This window comes from Pipra filicauda, unplaced genomic scaffold (assembly GCF_003945595.2).
Source record: "Pipra filicauda isolate LSUMZ 115617 unplaced genomic scaffold, ASM394559v2 scaffold227_size1260479_pilon, whole genome shotgun sequence".
Classification (NCBI taxonomy): domain Eukaryota; kingdom Metazoa; phylum Chordata; class Aves; order Passeriformes; family Pipridae; genus Pipra; species Pipra filicauda.
In genome coordinates this window covers 1,131,293-1,150,078 of record NW_024104340.1, presented here as the reverse complement: position 1 = coordinate 1,150,078, position 18,786 = coordinate 1,131,293, and the positions used below count along the sequence as shown (strand labels likewise).

General features: G+C 43.3%; 1 protein-coding gene across 3 annotated transcripts in view; it reads left to right on the top strand.

Annotated features, from left to right (window-relative positions):
- The first annotated feature begins 10,106 nt into the window (after nt 1-10,106).
- ZNF536 (zinc finger protein 536) overlaps nt 10,107-18,786 on the top strand; it is a 344,508-nt gene continuing 335,828 nt past the window's right edge. For 2 of the 3 annotated variants that reach the window (XM_039381484.1, XM_039381483.1), the window contains exon 1: nt 10,107-10,508. The gene's annotated coding sequence lies outside the window, so the exon portion shown is untranslated. Of the gene's footprint in view, nt 10,509-11,262; nt 11,407-18,786 lie in introns of those variants that run through there. The other variant, XM_039381485.1, reaches the window with a different exon arrangement.

Genomic DNA, 18,786 nt, shown 5'->3' with positions numbered 1-18,786 from the left:
TGGCTTCTGTGTGAACAGATAATGCACAAAATACTCATCAGTGTAAATTCCATGTATAAATAAAATCCTAAATTGAAACCATCACAAACAAGTTGAAGTAAAGACAACAGAATCTTTATCATCAAGGCCTTAGAGGAAACAATGCCAGCTTTAACTTTGAATTCCCAGTTGTGTGTTGGCTTGTACCCCAACTTTAACATTAATCAGAAGCTTTTCTGCATTTCATCTCCTCATTTGCAAAAAAATCTTTGCTGAAAGGTTATATAAAACTCATTATTTACCTGAGTGACCAGAAAGGCTCTCAAAGTGCCATTCCAAGCTCTCGGGTGAATGCTTATTTATAGTTTTTTAATAGGCATTCATTACCTGATGGATTGGAAAGACTCTTTTTGAACCAGTTCCTGTCTATTGGTTAAATACAGATTGATAACTTTTTCTTAAAAAGCTTATTATTAACCAGATAAGCTCATCACCTTTGGATTTCTAAAGTGGTGGTTAGTTTTAGCTTTCAAGGGTTTATTCAAGATTTTTACCAGTGTAACTTAAATTTTGCCCAGTGGGCCGTATTCTGGAAATTAATTACAGTAGTGCAATGCTTGCAAAACCCCGACTGCAGCAGTAACACAAGTCTGTTTTCACAAACACATACCTCAAACCCATATTGCTGCTCATATATTGGGTAGTCCAAGCACAGGGCATAGAGGAAGTAAAAGGGTGTAGCACATTTTAAAATTCCTGTGAGCTTGGTTGGAAACACATTGTTAGGCATATTTTGATGTCTAAAAAGACATAACAAGTCCTATTCACACCTCTGTGCAATTTGCACAGTCTTTGAGCTTCACTGATTTTTGCTTGGTGTATCATTCTGCTTTTGGGGATTTGCTTCTAGCTTAAATTACTGAGGAAACAGGAAAAAAACCAACAAAACCCTTGCAGTTTTTACAAATGCAATTTGGCAGTGTGGGCTTGGAAGCCCCATGCAAACTACCTCTGTGGGTGGCTCCCATTCTTTGTGAATTGAACTCTACCCCGTCTCAGGCATCTCTCCCTTGTTAGTGCTATAGGCAGAGCTTCCCTGGCATGGCTCCAGCACACGGGCAGCTCCAGCTCCTCACCCACCTCTGCAGCTGTTAGCACATCTGCAGGATTTCAGAGTGACAAGTCCTGGCTAAAGAGGTGTAAAAAAACATGGTCATACACGCCCAAGCCTTGTGATCCTCGAGGGCTCTTCCAGGGTGTAACTTGTATCTTCAAGTGTCGCCCTTAAATAGCATCAGTTGAAGCTTAAATCCAACATAAAGGTGAAATGGAATGGTAAGAAAAAAAGAGCCCTAAACTTGCAATGTTCCTGGAAAACGGATAAGTTGGTTGAACTCTCTGGGGCTTCCATATAGTTCCTAAAATATTTGAAAATTTGAAGCCTCGTTTTGCTTGTGTTTGTTATTGCTAATTTGCAGGGCATGAGAATACCCGTCTTTGCTTCTATACATTTCACTTCCCACCTTTTCTTCCATCCTTTAATTTTTAAGTTGGAAATTTCCATCCTGTTCACACGTTTTTTTTTTCCTCTTTGGGTAAATGAATGTTGCTAGAAGAAGTGTTGAACACTCAATGGGGAGAGCAGTCCCTTCTCAGCTGGTTAGATAAATTTTCAACCATCTGAAGACAACTCCTACATTTTGTTACTTCCCAATTGTTTCAGAGATGGTTTACCTTCAAGTGCCTCTAATTATGCAAAGATGCTTTGCACAAAATAAAAAAAGACGCAAGTTTCTTATGTAAAATTAACTATTATCTGGAAAAAAAACCCTTTTTGGTTAAGTGAGAAAATTGCAAATAAATACCCAAAGCCTTGAGGACCTTTGAGCTAACAGAAAGGAAATTATAAAGGTCATGGTGTTGGTGTTCTTTGACATCACCTTTGCTATTGCAAAACTTTGTCTATCTTAACTACTTAAAGTATTACTTTTTAGGAAGCCAGTCTTTCATTTGGTTAAGAAATCCTTAAAATTCTGTTTAAAATAATGTGAGCAAAACCAATTGTACTGTTTGCCTCCCTCTGCTGGCTGTGCAGACAGTGTTAGTTGGCTTCTTGTCCTGTGACCCCCTTATTCTAATCCAGTTTATAGAAGTGTTCATTTCAAGGTGGGATAGAAAAAGGTGAGTGAACAGCTATAAATGATCAGAATTATGGAAACAGGAAATTTAGAAAGAAACAACAAGTCTTTATTTTTGAGTCTTTAAATTATTAGAAACAGGTCTGTTATTAAAGAAGGTCCCATTAGCCTCTCCTGAACTCTGAATTCTTGACTAGTTTAGGTGAGGACAGAAGAGTCATATACAATTTCTTTGAAGAAAGGCCAGGTGCTGAGGTACAGCAACAATATTTTGGCAGGAAAATGGCAAATCAAATCCAACTGTCCAAGAGGACTGGATATGAGCAGAGCTGAACAAATCTTTGTGTGTACACACATCACTCAGGTGCTTTGCATTACACAGAGAGCTCTCCACTTCATCAGTTTTCAGATGTTCTGCTCTGCACTCTGTATTGATGTATATTTTTCACATACATATCATAGCCAGCTCAGTCTTTTGTCCTGCTCCCAGAGCCTCTGTGACTCTCCAGGGATATTGCCTAAATCACTTTCAAGTGTCCAGTCTCCTGTGAGGGTGTGAGATAGTCCTCTTTGTTTTATTAGCAGCCTCAGAAAGCAACCCTGCAAAAGAACCTGCACAGCACGGTGGAGCATCTCAAATGGCAAAACCAGGGAATGGAGCAGGCAGAGCAGTGACTCCTCCAGGAAATTATTTTTCATGCTCCTGGGCATCAGTTTTAGTAGATCCTTTTGGTCTCATTTCTGTACCTGGACATCCAGAGTGACCCTCTCAAGGGCAGGTGCAGTGGTAGAGTTCACGGGCAAAACAGGCAAAAAGAAAGGCATGTGTTTTTCCTTACAGCTAGTTAGGGGAAAATAAAAACATGGAGGCACAAATACTATTTGGACTTGATAAAAACAACTCAAAGCAACAACACTGGAAGTCCAGCCCAGCTTTTCTTTTGGTGTCTGTACCACATGACCTGGGCTGTGCTGGGACTCTCGTGTCCCCTGGCTCCAGCCCCAGCTGCTCTCCACTGCCCTGCCATCACCTCTGCCTGGCTGTGGGACCCCTCTGTGGCTCTGTGTGCCCTGGCTTCTGTGGGCATGGCCATGCTGGACACTGTGGAGTCGGGGAAGATGGAGGAAAGCCCATGGGCTGCTACAGCTTGAATGAATAGCTGGTGTTAGTGGTAAGGGTACAACAAACCACTGGGCATAAATCATGGTTCTCCAGACACACACAGCCATGGCAGTTCATAAGAGCTCTAGGCTTATTATTTAAAAAAGAGCCTGTTATATATCCCCTGGGAGGGTGTCCCTGGGGATGGGTGGGAGCAGGAGGCAAGGGCCATGCTGGCTGTGCCACCACGCTGTCCCTGTGTGCTGTGAGCAGGGCAATGTGTTTTGGGATGGCTGTGGGTGAGCTCTGCTCTGTCTCTGGCCATGTTTCCTGGCTGCCAAGACCATGAGGCACTGCTGCCAGGGACAGACAGCCCTCACACTGGCACTCCATGGCCAAGCCTATGCTGGGTAAGGGGAGGCACCATCTTTCAGTCTACTTCACAGCACAGCCTGTGCACTGGACCCCATCTTCACTCAGTGAATCACCTGGGAAAACCTCCCAAAAAAATGGCTTGTGGTCTGCCAGGGATCTCTTCACATCCTCCCAAAATATCCCAGACTTTCTTCAGCCTCAGACACCACCCCAATGGAGATGAGGGGTTTCTATCCAGACACTGGCACCCACCAAAGTGGCTGTATATGAGGCAATACCATAGTTCAGTGAACAACTAACACCCTTTGCAGTGTCCACTGCTGGGGCCCCCACAGAGCATGAGGTGTTCCCTGCCTGGCAGCAGCCCACACACAGAGCTCCCTGCCACAGGTAAGTGATGCACCTCACACACCATCCAGGGTCAGGTGGCAAAGGGAGCACCAGTGTCATGGCCCTAATTACTGTAAGGTGGGGCTTAAGTTGTGAAACTGTAGCTTAAAGGCTAAAACAAACATTTTCAGCACATCCTTAAAATTTAGCTCTTTGCTTTCAGTGTTTTCTGACAGCACAGTGGCTTAAACACGGTGATGTGTGAGGTGGTGGTGGTGGAGGTGCTGGGAGGGCAGCTGTGTGCCATTAGGGAGGCACAGGCAGTGTGGGACACTGTACAAACAGCAGAGGAAAGGGAGAACTGGGATGGAACAAGGGATGTGCCAAAGCAGCTGGTGGGGAATATTGGTGTTCATCAACAAGGGAAATCAGCCCAAGCCCTGGGGCAAGCCGTGAGGTTATAACCATTAGAAGCCTAGGCTTTGCTGGCAACCTTGGAACCAGGATGGAAAGAATGGGGAAAAGTTTAAGGAAATTGTTGAAAAGGGGTATATTGGTCAGGACAGCTGAGTAAGAAGAAATGCTTACCCAAAAAATTATTCTGGAGTCTTATCTCAGAGATAAGATCTCACCATCTCTTTTAAATAGCTCCTGAAGAGTTCTGACAGACTGAGAACAGGCTCAATGTGAATTTGCTACAAGAGCTAGGTCAGTGCTAGTGCACTTTAAAGTTGAAGTTCAGCTATTCTTTTGGATATTTTTCCCAGCACTTTCTCCTCTTGATCAGTCATAATTCTTAGTGATTACAGTTGGAGAAGTAGACCTGCTGTACCAATCCCACATAAATTTAAATGTTAAAGTTTAAGTCATGGAGCAGCAGTTGTCTCCTGATCTTCTACGTTGTGCTTGTACTGAGACTTACTGCAGCTTTTACTCTTGCTCTTTTGGAGGATATCTGAGCCCCTGTTGTGCTGAATGGAAGATGGTCACAGAAGTATGTCCTGCATGGGTTTATAAATGCTGTGTCTTTATTCTGTAAGCAGAATTTGCTAGATTCCACTAGGTGGATCTATTGAGAACATTGTTCACTATTTAATGTAAAAAGTGTCTCTCACTTTAGAAAAAAAAAAAAAAAGAAATCTTTCTTTATTACCACTTTGCTCAGCTTATGTTCTGTAGAAACACAGAGGTGACCACTTTTGTCCATAGAAAGCTCTAAAGCCACGTATCAGTCTGTCAGTCCATAATACCTTGAAGGACTTTCTCTCTTCATTCCAGTTTTGCCCTTATTTTGCAAAGGAAAAGGGTCAGCACTGCCAGTGCTGTGAGAGGGAGGTGCACCTCCACAGTGACCCGACTTCAGATGCTGCTTCCATTGCACATCTTCCTGTTGTGGGAAGATATGTCCTATTTTGTACTCTCTTTGGGGTCCTTTCTTGGTGGCTGTGTTTTGATGAATTGTTGCAATGACTTTATCACAAGAAGTGGCCAACACAGTCTCCTGGCCTTAGTATATGCTTTTAGTTGACCCGTGCAAGTTGTCTGTGCTGTCAGGCTCAGTGATAGATGACTACTGCACTGAAGATGTAGATTTATCTCCTGAAAAAAATCCCATATTTTTTACAATTTCTGATACCTCTACCCTATGATGATGGCATATACAATTTTTGCTAATCAAGTCTATAAAGAGATACTTATTTTGGTCATGGTCCCTGCAAAATAGGTTGTTCTCAAATGGGTTCTGCCTCTGGTCTGTTTTTGAAAGCTGGGATCTCTGAGTCCCTTTTCCAGGAAGTTTTCTTACAGTCTGTACAGCTGGGAAAACCTCCATCCACCTTGTCAGTTTGCTGGGGTTCTGCCCAGGAAAACCCCATGTTTGTAACAGGCATTTTGAGGTTTTCCCTTTTTCCTGCAGAAGTGTTTTATTTATGTCTTCTTGAACCATGCTTCAGCAACCTTCTTGCTGGATGACTTGTGTTTTCACTGGCTCAGACTGCCATGTAGATCACACCAGAGTTTGCTGAAACATTCACTGCAAGTTTTCTGAAATTCCTTATTTAAAGTCACCACTATTGGATGATTTCTTTTATATGCCTTTCCTTATCAATATTAAAGACACAATGTTCTGCTCTTCCTTGAAGAAGAGACCCCCTCCTAAAGGCATTAAGCTTTCAATGGGCTTCTGCATCTTTGTTAAAAGAATGCCCAGTTACTTATCACTTCTCTTTAGGAAGGAAATGCTGATCACACTTTTTAAGAACAAAGGCAGGATTATTCCTCGGTCCTTCCTTATAAAGCAAACAACTTATAAATATTTAAATATATAAAGCTAATGTTCTCCCCCACCCATTGTGTAAATTACTGTATTGACCAGTTGTCTTTTGCTACCTTCCTGTGTAAAGCCTCATAAAATATTCCTCCAACCTGGGCTTTTGCTGGACTTACCAAACTTGGGAGATTTGGGATATTCTTCCCTGTTATTTATCTCTGCCTGAAATGAGATCTTCTGGAAGGCTGTCATTCCACAAAGGTAGAAATCATGGGGAAGGGTAATGTTGCCTGGCTAAAGAACTCAGCTTTCATTTCCTCTCTTCCTGCTTTTTGAAGTTTGACAAGTCTGTGGCTGATAGGTTCTCCTCCCTGAGAAGGTGCCCACTATGCTCCAAGACAGTGCAAGTGCCTTTCAGAATAAGGCACACAATGTACATCTCTTCTGCTCTTTCCCTCTGTAGTGTTTCTGCCTAGTTTTAAAGAGGCAGTATAGTCCTGCCTTCTCATGGAGGAGGTACAGAAGGGAATAAAATCAACCAAAGAATTTGGAGAGTTAGCTGGAGACAGCTGAGAGGATGTAAAGGCTTTGAAGAGAAAAGACCTTTCCTCAGATACAAGAAAAGAAGAAAGGAACAGCACTGAAAATATAGGGAGAAATAGGAAGGAATACTGGAGGGAACTGCAGAAGTGTTGATGGTGTCTGGGAATATGATGAATTCTGAAAGAGGCTTGAGCAAAGTCTCCCTGAGCTCACAACTGAGACCTTCTGAACCTCATCTATCCAGTATTCATTGCTTTGGTGTTGGAGCTCAATTTTTTTGGATCAATAAAATTTGGAGGTCTCTTGGCTTTAGGATGTACTCAGCTCATGGATCTGCGTTATCTCTTCGTTATCCATTTTGGGAAGGCATGGTCACCCCAGCCCAAATAATCGTGTCTGTGAGGGCCTGGGGAAGAGAGTTTTGATCAGTCTTGTTAACAGCATCCTCCCCTGACACCACCATTGCCTGCACGTAGTAGCCCACTCTTCCAGATTTTGAGAAGGCTTTGGTTGACATTTTCTTCCTGTAGAGTTGAACTGGATGATCACCTGCACCATCCAACTGACTACAAAAAAAAAAAAAAAGTAAATCTGATAGGTGATTCACTGGTGCTGGACCACAGCTCTGCCTTCATCTCAGTGAGGGTTTAGTACTTAATCCCAGTTTCCTAGGAGATGGTTCTTAATCTCTGTCCACTTGAAAGTTTCTGGAGGGAAATTCCTGTTCTCTCCAGAACAGAAAGAGGAGGAGAAAGACTTTAATTTCTGCAAAGATCAGAGTCAAAGCCCTCATGTTCATGCTTGTTTTCACTCGATCTGTTGTCTCTAAATGAGCATCATGCACTTACTCTAGAGGAAGAGGAAATCCCAGTTAGATGTCTCAAGCTCCTCTGCTGTCAGTTGCTGTTTCACCTATCTCTAGTCAATATTCTTATCTTTGTCTCAGGAAAAAGAACCATGGGCTTTTCCTGAGCTCTCATTTTTCTGTAACTCTTTGTGCAGTGCTCTGAAATCTCCTGTCTGTCACTGATTCCAGGTGCTTGATTTGGCCCCTGCCTCTGAAATGCCATCTCCTCCTATGTGGTTTGTATTATGTAGCCCTAGGTCATGGAAATTGTAAGGTGAAATTTGATATTTTTAAAGAAAGGTATAGCTCATTCTTTTATGAGACTGCTAATAATGTTCAGCCTTGACAGGGTTAAAAGGCAACATCCATTTCCCCATTATCTTGTTTAAAAAGTGCCTTTTTTAAAGTCCATATGGCGACTTCCTTTCGACCTGCTTTCCCATCCTCGTCTCTTTGTCAGGGCTGTCACTTATAAAGAATCACTTGACTTACAATAACAAGTTCAAAAGAAGACAGAATATAATCAGTTGATCCACGAAGAATTGAAATAAAGAACACCCCCACTGCTCCAGTTATCATTCCCATAGAGATAGTGATATTATTGATGTGATTGCTATGCTAATTTCTATAGAAAAAACTTGTATTTTGGAATTTGTTCAAAGAGAATTTCAGACACATCAAATTGGAAAATGCAGAGTGAATTCCTAAACTTTTTCGTATAGGCATGGGAATCTTTTTTCTTTCTTTCTCTCTCTCTCTTTTTTTTTTTTTTAACATTGAATAGCTCTGAACAACTATTTATAAACTTCACTTCAAATATCAATTCCAAAAATGTCGCTAATTTTTCAGTTATTATGAAAGTTAATTCACTGTAGTTCCAGAAAAAAAAAAAAAGTCCTATTGTATCTTTAGGGTTATTAATATAACCCCCATAACCTGCAGAAGTGGGATTGGACCACAGACTCCAGAAACAGAGGCTAGGGATTATAAAAGATGGGCACATTAAAGTCCAGTGTTTAGGAAGAGCTAATTAATCTATACTCCTTCCTCTGCAATTCCATAGTCCCTCTGGGAATTGCCACAAACATAAACTTTTTTTTTTTTCTCTCATGGACTCCTATTTTAACTGGAAGGTTTCAGCTTGTGATGTTATGCTTTTTATGTAGTAAACTGATTTAAAATGTATGCCAGTCATCTTCAGGGAACTCATTTCAGTCAAGATGAAACTAGTCTTACCTGAATCAATGTTTTAAGTGTCCCTGTGGCTCGGCATTTTGAATAATCAATCTGTCTCCATCGCTTCTTAATCATGCGCATCACAGTCTTTTTTATTTGTCAACCCTTTCGGATCCTGGCTTTTTGTTATTAACATGCCCCTAATGTCACATGCAAGCCTTTTCTTTAAAACAAGCTGCTCATTGGTGTATTTTGATACTTTTTATTATTACTAAATCTTTTTTCCCATAATTACACCACAATCATTATATAATCCCATAACAAAGAGTCTATTGAGGCACCATGCTTTTGTCAACTATGGGACACAGAATCCATAATTGCATTATTCAGCTTCCCCCCCCCCTTCTGCTTTGTAGAAACACAACCTATTTCACCAGTCACATTTGCACCTTGTTTGCTTGGTTATATATTATTTACTAAATCGTTGCCCTGCGGATAAACCGTGTAAAGTTGCTTTAAAAAAGTTATTTGTTTGATAATTAAGTCCTGAAAACCCATCGTTTAATGATTATTCCGAACCCATAAGGCAGAGAACCTCCATGACGTTTTTCTCTAAGTTTAATTACCGTATGCTAATTTCCTTGCCTACTACGTGATTAATTAAAATCATATTTTCATAATCATTTGGCACTAGTATTGTTTTAGAATTATCATGATCCCCTAAATAGTGTATGTAAATAAAGTCGGCTCTAATGGAAAGAATCAAAATGCAACGCTGAGGACCTTTATGTGTTTGTATGCATGCGATTGGCAACATAACTGGCTTATTTACATTAAATACGCCACAAGGTTACAGTGCAGATCAACGTCACTTTATCGCTGATTACTTCTCTTAAACGCCGGAGCGGTGACTGATGCTCCGGTCCCCCTGTCCGCCAAGGTTTCCCCGGGAGTTTTTTTTTTTGGTGTTTTTTTTTTTTTTTTTTTTTTTTTTTTAGGAGAAACAGACTTTGCATAGTTTCGGGAGCAGGTAAGAAGGGCGCTTTGTGGAGCCCGGCGCTGCCCCCGGGGGCTCGGCGGGGTTTGCGGGGCGCGGGCAGGGGCGGCGGGGCGCGGGCGCGGGGGCTGCGCGGGGCGCGGGGGCTGCGCGGGGCGCGGGCAGCGGCGCTGGCCGGGGGGCTGCGGAGCGGCGCGGGCTCCTCGGGGTGTTTACACGCGCTCAAGGTCACGACCAAGCTGCGCCGTGTTAAATGGTTTCTTAGTTGCTAGACAGGGAGAAAAAATGGACGATCACAGACCATTCTTTGTAGATTATTATATCAAGGGTTCAGCTTTTGGCTCATCAAAGCTAAATGCCGCAAGACCTATCTAGTTGCTGTGAATTATGCCAAGACGACAATGGAGTGCTTTTTTAATGGTACAATGCATTTCACCTACCAGATAGGGGGAGTCCACGCTGAGAGATGGGGATGTCTTGTGATGTTGGGTGATCAGTATCAATGAAGGGGGTTATTCTGAAAAGAGACAGATTAAAATAAAGCGCTCTTTGCTCGGGATGTGCTGGAAGCAGTTGGGAGGGCTACCCGGAGCGGGCGGCCGCGGCAGCCCCGCGCCGCACTTTTCCCCCTCCGCACAAGAAAATGATCAAGTCAATCATGTGGACATGCTTCATTATTCATTGAACACAATCTTTTACAACGCTCCGTTTACGTGCGGGAGTTTCTTCTACGCTTTGCTTTAAATTTTAAGGTAAGAAAGACAAAGGTAAAAAGGGGGTTTTTGAGGATCCGGGAGGCTCCCGTGAGCCATCAAAGAGGCTCCAAAGTCAGTCCGGAGTATGTTTTTGTTTTTTATTTCTTTTTAATCATCGCAATGGGGCCTGCGTTTTCCACCGTGATTAAAAAAATACAGTATAATTAAATATCCATAGCAGTGACGTTTGCAAGCAGGGCTGTCAGGGGAAAAGCAGAAAATAATGAAAGGAGCGGAGAAGCCATTGAATGGCGCTATAGAACTTAGCCTGAAGAAAACCCTACGTTTTTCCTCTTTCTCTCTCGTTTCTTTTAAAACCGTTACTTTACAAAAAAGGAGCGGGCGGGCGAAGCGAGGCGAGGGGAGGCGAGTGCCGGCGGCGGCCGCGGCGCTGCCCGGGGGCTGCCCGCCGCCGGCCCCAGCCCGCACCGACCCTGCCCTTAACTTGCCCAGAAACTTTTTGTTTTAAAGGGTTGCTGCGGAGCAAACTTTGCTGAAGTGACTTTAAACGCGCCCCCCCCCCCCCCCCCCTTTCCTCCCTCCCTCCCCCGTTAGGATCCCGGCTAATCGTAGTGTAATTTGTAAACTCCCCCCTCTTTTCTTTTTTTTTTTTTTTTTTTTTAATCAAAGTTAGCTGATGCATACCATGTGTCAAACTTGTGAGATTCAAGTGCCTAAGAGACCTGCCATTTTGTGCTCTAATCGACCTCTTATGAATAGGAGCCGTGCATAATGCTGCGAGGAGCGTTGTGACATTCAAGTAGGCACTAAATGTCAGGCCAGGTCTCAGCCCTTTCGGGGGGGAGCGGAGAGCGCCCGGCGGCGCCGCGGGGAGCGAGGAGGCACCTGCCAGCCCGCCGCCGGGGCTTTTGTCAGCGCCCGGAGAAAGTAACAGGTTAAGGAGGAAACTTAAATGGCAATCCCCGGCGGGCAGGGGGGGGAGCATCACCTTCCCGGCGGCGCGCAGTGCGCGGAGGGCCGCGGGGGCGCCGCTGCCTGCGCGGGGCAGTGGCCCCGCTCCCCGGCGCGGGGGCTGCGGGAGGCGGGGGGGGGCACCGGGCCGGCAGCGGGATTAGCGGGCGGGGTGGAAGGGGGAGGAAGGAGAGATTCTTTGATGCTGTGTAGGAAAGAATCCAGATTTTAATGCGCCCATCTGTTGCAGTTTTGCAAATAATTAATATATATGTGTGTGTGTGTGTGTGTGTGAGAGACAGAGAGAGAGGGGCTGGGGGGGGGAGCGCTGCCGCCTGTGTGTGAACTTCAACGCGAAAATAAAAAGGTCGCGAAGATTTACGCTGTTTATCGGAGGGGTCCGCGGCTCCCGCGGGGCGGCTCGCACGGGGCTCCATCCGAAAAGTTAGTTGCCGGCGTGCCCCGGCGCGGCGGGGGCGCGGTGCGGGCGCGGGTGCGGGTTGCCCGGGGCGGGCGCGGCGGGCAGGGAGGGCTCCGGCCGCCGCCTGCCTGCGCGGCGGGCATTGTTTCGGGGTGCGTGCGGCGGATGTGGCCGCGGCTGATACAGTGTCGAGGCGGGGACGTGATTTGTCAGATGGCTCCGTTCGCACTTGAGCCGGCGGTGCGGGGCTGTGCGGTGCGGTGCGGGGCTGTGCGGTGCGGGGCGCGGCGCTCCGCGGGCGCGGGGCAGGGGCGGGCGCGGCTGCCCGGCCGCCCGCGGCGGGAGCGCTCTGCGGGGCTGTGCATTCCCCCGCCGCCCCCCGCCCCCCCGTGCAGTTTAAAATAAATCCAACAGGGGCCGTGTTTGCTGAGCTGATGTGCCCGGCTGATACAGATAGCGGCGGCGAGCCGCCCCGCTTCTGTGGAAAAAGACTATTTTAAGTGTCATAATTAAGTTTAGAAGCCTTGTTTGGGCTCATTCACTGCTCGAAATAAAAAGGACTGGCTGCTTTTAGACCCTTTCTGAAGGGGTTGGCTAAGCGCCTCTGCACGTTCGCTTGGAGAAGAATGTTTTCTTTTCTAGTTTAATATTAGAAACTATATTTTTACTTGTTTAAACCGGATTTGATTATTCCTGTGGAGATTTTTTTCTCTCCCCCCCTTCCTATCGCTCAAATCTTTGTTCATTGTTCATTGACTGTGGAAGGCTGCTTAAATGTACGGGGAGAGGGGGGAGGCCCCCTCGCTGGTTTGATGTTGAAATAGTAAACCTGAATGAGGAGGGTGGCTGAAAAAGTGGACATTGCAGCTTTAATTAACTTCAAGATGCTTCAGCGAGGACCAGAGCGTAGTAGTGACGTGTCCTCATAAATCTGTCCAGTACAGTGCGTTGCATTGAACTATTACAGTATCACCATCATATTGAATATTCACTACCTATCCGGGAGCAGATTTGCATAATTGGATCTTTTTTAAATGAAACTTGTTTGCAAAAAACCAAACAAAACCAAAAAACCAAAAGCCCAAGTGAAAACCGCGGCGATCTGCATGATTATAAAGGGTTCAAACATATCCGAAAAGTAAGTGACCTGCATAAGTACATCAATAGGTTAAGTGCAAATAAGATGAGAAGTGCTTCTGAAAGCTGTACATTCCCTATGTGGTCTCTTGGGTTATTTCTCAATAGCGGGATTTTTTTGTAGCCTCAGGGATTTTAGGTTTTCTGTCTGCTTTCATAACTTTTTCCCTCACAGTTGTTATACAAGGTGAGGCTTTTGTACTGTGCCTATATACCTGTAGTGATATTTTTAAAGAAAATAGATTAGCAGTTTGTAATTCGTGCTGTTTGACTTGTATAATTATGGCTACTGTGGAAGGGAAATGTGTATTGCTGTTATATTTCTGGTCATCAAATAGATCATCACTAAATACTTCAGAATATTCAAAGATTGTTTGTGTATGTGTTTGTGTACGCTTAAAAATCGACTTAGTTAACTGAACTGTTACTTCTTAAATCAGAGAGGCAACTAGTTTTTTAACGTGTGTGTATTCCCCCCCCCCCCCCCATTTGATGGAGAATGAAGATTACTGAAGTAATTAAAAATACCAGAAATTTTAAGAGTGAATTTGCAGCTTCCATGTCAAACCCAACTCCTCCTAACCGAGTGTCTGGGTTACAATATCACAGTTTTGGATCGGGCAGGTTTAGGAGTATTTTGTAAAATCAGATGCTGGTGTTTCGGATGCTGCGAGGACGAAGTTGTGGAGTGAAGGCAGCTGAAAGCTGGAAGTTGCCTCGTGGGGAAGGGGAGCAGCGGTCGGTGGGGCGAGCCGAGCAGAAGTGCAAAGTGTGCGTGCAGCCCAAGCCTTGCCCCGGCTCTCCCCCCTCGCCGAAGGCTGCTTTAGTTATGATGTCATTCTGATAGTGGAGAGCAAATGTCTCCTGATTCTACCATTAAACGCCTGGCTGATTTGCCTGATAATGATAGCATTGACGTCCTGCTCCTTGACAAATGCAAGCCCTATGAGCCCTATGAATTAACTTTTTTCCCATAGCTGAGAGCCAGCTAGCTTTACGACTCATGAATGTAGCAGCACTTCTTTGACAGATTACTTTGAACCTCCTCGTTTCTGCAACAAAACCCCTTCTCTAAACACCACTTCTGCTGGGCTCCTAGCAGACCCCTGGACAGTTTGGGCCTGATTTGCAGAGCTGCTGGGCATTCATCACTTCCACTGACTTCAGATGGAGTTGTGGGTGCTCAGCAGCTTTGAAAATCAGGCCCTGTGTTCAGTCAACAGATGATGCATTTTTTTGGCTTGTTTGTTTTTGGTTTTGTTTTGGTTTTTTTGTTACTGTTTTTTAAGTTAGACAGCTAAAGAGGGCTCTATGATTTCTAGTCATTATAAAAATATTTGTAAATAGCTTGAGTTGTTTGTCCTGGTCTGTTCTGTTTTGCCCTTTCTGCTATCCTTTTTAAAATTTTATTTTCAATTAATCTTCTAGTGGATGTGCTGTTAATCTTCGGAAGAAAAGAATCATAAATGAGTTGTTTAAAGTTTTCAGAATGTTGTAGAAGAAAAATGTTTCCAGTTTGGTACCAAGTGCTTAGAGAATCGATTACTGTTTCAGAACATGCACTAGAAGAGAGTCTCGGTGCAGTTGCTAAACCCTGCGGTTGGGTGCACTTTCTCATGTCTGCTCTGTCTTCAGATTTTGCTCGTGACTTTGAATTTCTATTCCTCCAGGTAAACGAGATTTAATATGATGGGTTTTTTTAAAGTGCCAGTGACTTAAACTTTGTTTTCATTTGCTGTTACAATGATGACAATTAACAACTGCAGATGTAAGAAAGGTCAGCCTCTCTGTTACATGTGCAGGGAATGAACCTAAAACATTTGCAGGCTAAAGCTGTGTTTTGCAAATGAGTTCCTGAAGATACAAGTTGCTATGATGGAAACACTGTATTAAAACACTTTTAATAAATTGACTGTGACTTTATCAATTGTAAGGAAGAAAAAGGATTTGTTCTACGGGCTTTCTGACTTCTGAACATATTTGAGCTCTAGTACTCAGCAAGTTGTCTGGCACTGTCTTCGCTGTCGACTTTTATATAGTGAGGAGGCTGATTGTCATATTTTTGTCCATACCAGAGGCCAATAACCCAACCCATTCATTATCAGAAGAGAGTAGCCCGTAGGTTGCAACATCAGTACCACTGTTTTACTTGCAGCAATGAAGACAGTGCTGAGATCAGAAATTGTGATCTTCAGTACAGAAAGGTGACACATTAGGTTGTTTGCCCACCATGGAGCCTTAGGTGACCAAGGAGATTTGCATTCGAACACGTGTAGAAAATCCACCAGTCCATTAAAATGGGATGTGCTTATTCCTTGGGAAACACAAGTTTCATCAAGTGTAGGAAAATCAGTAGAAGCAATTTTTCCAAATGTTGATTTTTGCTTAAAGTTGACTTTGAATTGCACAGGTGTTTTTAGAGTGCCTTGACTTAAAAAAAAAAAAAAAAAAAAAAGAAAAACATGGATTTATATAAACTTTATAAAAATGGAAACTAAAGCCATAAATAGATTTATTTTTCAAGTTTGAACGTGCACAACTAAAGCTTTTTTAAGGTCATCTGATTTAGTGTGTTTTAATAGGATTTGTAAGTAAATTTATATTTTAATCTCTGAATTTCTCTAAGATATCTGAATGGATGTATATCAGCTCTTTAAAATGCTAAAAACAGTATAATCTTGAAAAACTATTTTTCTGTCCTCTCATTCACACCTTGCATTTCCAGAGTTGCAAGCAATTTGGATTCAGGGAAGGAGAGCACAGATGAAAAAATAGAATACATATTATTTCTTTTATAGAAACATGCATAAAGTTATTCTGGCAACTGTAGATGGAAATCCAAATTTCTCTAGTGAAGACACTCCGGGCACAGATGTTCACAAAAGAGGAGAAAAGGATGAGCTACTGAAAGAAAATATGTAAAAGTAAAATAATTCTGATGCATAACTGGATGATCTCAGGGTTATTGTACGGATGTGCCGTTCCAGCTTCCAGTTGTGTGGCTGAATATGGAGTATGAACTTCCTCTGACCAAGTCACTTGGTCAGAATCTGACCTTGGCTAGAAACAAGTGAAAATTGTAATGATCCGATGGGTGTTTGTTGCTTAATGTGAAATAACCAAGTAGTGTCTGTCTGAATCTGAGTGGATCACAATAACTGCTGTGACATTTTCACTTGTATTGGCAGGTTAAGTAATGAAGCCAAGCACTGAGAGATTTGAAGCATCTTTTCAGGGGCAGCAGAGATCCAGATCAGGAAAGAGGCAGGGGAATAGGGTAGTGAGGGAGGATTTGGGTTACCTCTGCCCAACTGCACCAATGCTATGATTAAATATGCTCCCAGACGTAGGATTCTTCCAGTATTCTGAATTTGGCACCTTTCCCTTACATTTAAATTTGCTCTGATTTTTCAGGTGCATCTTACTGGATAACCGGATGCATCAAAAAGGCAAAAGAATTGTAGAGGAGTAATTATAATGAGCATGGTTGTCTGTGTTTTTTAAAAATTGTAAGACGGGGCCTTGAAAGTATTTTGAAGTCACTGTTTTCTACAGGTCTTTATCTAAATACTCCATGTGAGATCGTTTTCTAAAGAGATGGGTTCCTTGGGTTAAGTTGAACTATATTAAAAACAAACAATTTTGTTATAATATAACTGTCTTTTAAACACAGGTGAAGAAAACAGAACTAAAATAGCCACAACTGCCTCAATATCTGATCTTTCCTCCATTGTGCTTTGCAGTGTTCGAGACTTGTATAACCAAAATCAAAGTTAGGTAATTCCTTACAAGTGTTTGTCATGTTATGGCAAAAGCAGCACTGCTGATCCTGGTGGGACATTAACAGACAGATCTGCAGGTAGCAGTGCCTGATAATAATGGTGATGGCTTCACTCCTATAGTGTGGGACAAGCAAGAGAGCCCTTCTTCAAACCAGCGGCTGGTTTTTGATCCATTAGTGTTAAACTGTCCAGCTGTAGCATCTCGGACTTCCAGAGGGAGTAAGTGCTTGCCAGGAGGGTGGGAGCTGGTGAAGATCAGGCAGGGGTAGCACAGTGCCAGGGAAAAGCTGCTTGGGGAAATTTGACAGTGTCTCAGTTTTGTGAACAAGAGAAGCAAGAGAGAGGGAAAAAAAGGAAGAGTATGAGCTGACTTTCACCCTCATGACCTGTGTGGAGACGCAGGGGAGGTTGGCTGCAGGGGCTGCCTGTGGCCCGAACTCTGCCTTGGGGCAGTCCGGGATGTTCCGGGAGCCTTCCTTGCCGTCAACCTTAAATGGGTCAGGGTATCATGGTGCAAAGGGGCAGTCTTGATTCTTCCTTTTATAATAAGCCTGTTTCAGCCTTTATGTGAATTTCGTTATAGTTTTTTTACGTTGCTTTTTTTTTTTTCCTATGTGATAAGCACTGTTAGAAACTTTGCCTTTTTTTTTATGCCTTTGGGATATTCTGCCACAGTCACTGTGGTTCTTTGTGATGAGATGCCCTGTTGAGCTCATCAATGCTACAAAGGGGTTGCTATCAAGTACCACAGTCTACTCGGTCACAACAGGGCTATGTGCAGTGCTTCCTTCGTAGTCCTGGCCCCTGCTGATCTGGGAATTAGCCCTGGTAGCCCGTGTGGTAGCACTGTGATGGCTGCCAGCCTGGCCTTACATTTATTTTTCTAAATGATAGCATACGGTATTAACGTTGTTTTATTTCACCCTCCTAAGTTGGTCTCCATAGATTTGTGCAGACCTTGTCACCATCAGTCTTGTCACTGGAATACCAGTGGTAGATACAGATAGATGTAGATAGGTCTCTTTAACCTAAAATTCAGAAAAAAACCCATGGGTAAATAGGAAAATCAGGCAGAATAACTTAATGCAAAAGACATATGGTATAAATTATCAGCAAGGAAAGGATAAATGAGTTCAAGGGAAGCCTGGGTTTGTTTCTTGAGAAAGAGCATGTGAGAGCTAGGGTGAAGAAAGCAAGGAGGTGTAAAGTCAGGTTTCTATTAAGGAAGGCTAACATGGTGGGCTGGATGTTTATTTCCTAGCATTTCTTCTGATAGCTCTGTATGGACGGGTTACATTTTAGTTTCATAGATGTTTCCTAACACTGACTCTCTAGATGTGCACGTGTGTTTCTTCAGTGGTCCATAGAAATAATAAAACCTAGGGCAGTGCAACATTTTGGTTTTGATAACAGTTTTACTCAAGGGAGTGATGTGACAGTGAAGTGTTGATCGAGTGAATTAGGGAAAAATCTTGCCTTCTCTGGCATTAGTTTATAATTGACAGGAGAAGTAGAAACTGCCTTCTACTCGAGTGGCCAAGGATTTTTGATAGGTGTGTGCCCTGGTTCAACCATGTCAGTGCTGGAACAGTTTTGAAAAAAAACCATATGCAGACATACATTTTTTTTTTCTTTTATTTCTCGAGGGCTTGCATGAGTGTTAGAGGTTCCAGTCCATACGAAGAATTCCGAGTTTTCTGAATGTTGAGGGTTGACTCGGTGTTGGAAAGCAGCACTAGTTTTGAAACCGGTGCTCCAAGTAGCTTTTACCTCTGTTTTGTTGGAATATATGCCACATTTTTGTGGAAAATTATGAATCTCTCTTCTCAGAGGAAAGTGCAGAAAGTTTAGCAAAATTTTTTTGATTTTGATGGGATTTCTAGGATCTAGTTCTGCTTCTCTTATTTTGGTAGGACTGAGCCAGTAGATAAAACTTCTTTACCTGATGAATCTCATGTGATTCCTAGTTCTACTTTAAGTATAGTGTGCAACTCCACTGTTTCCTGATTAAACTTTGTCTCAT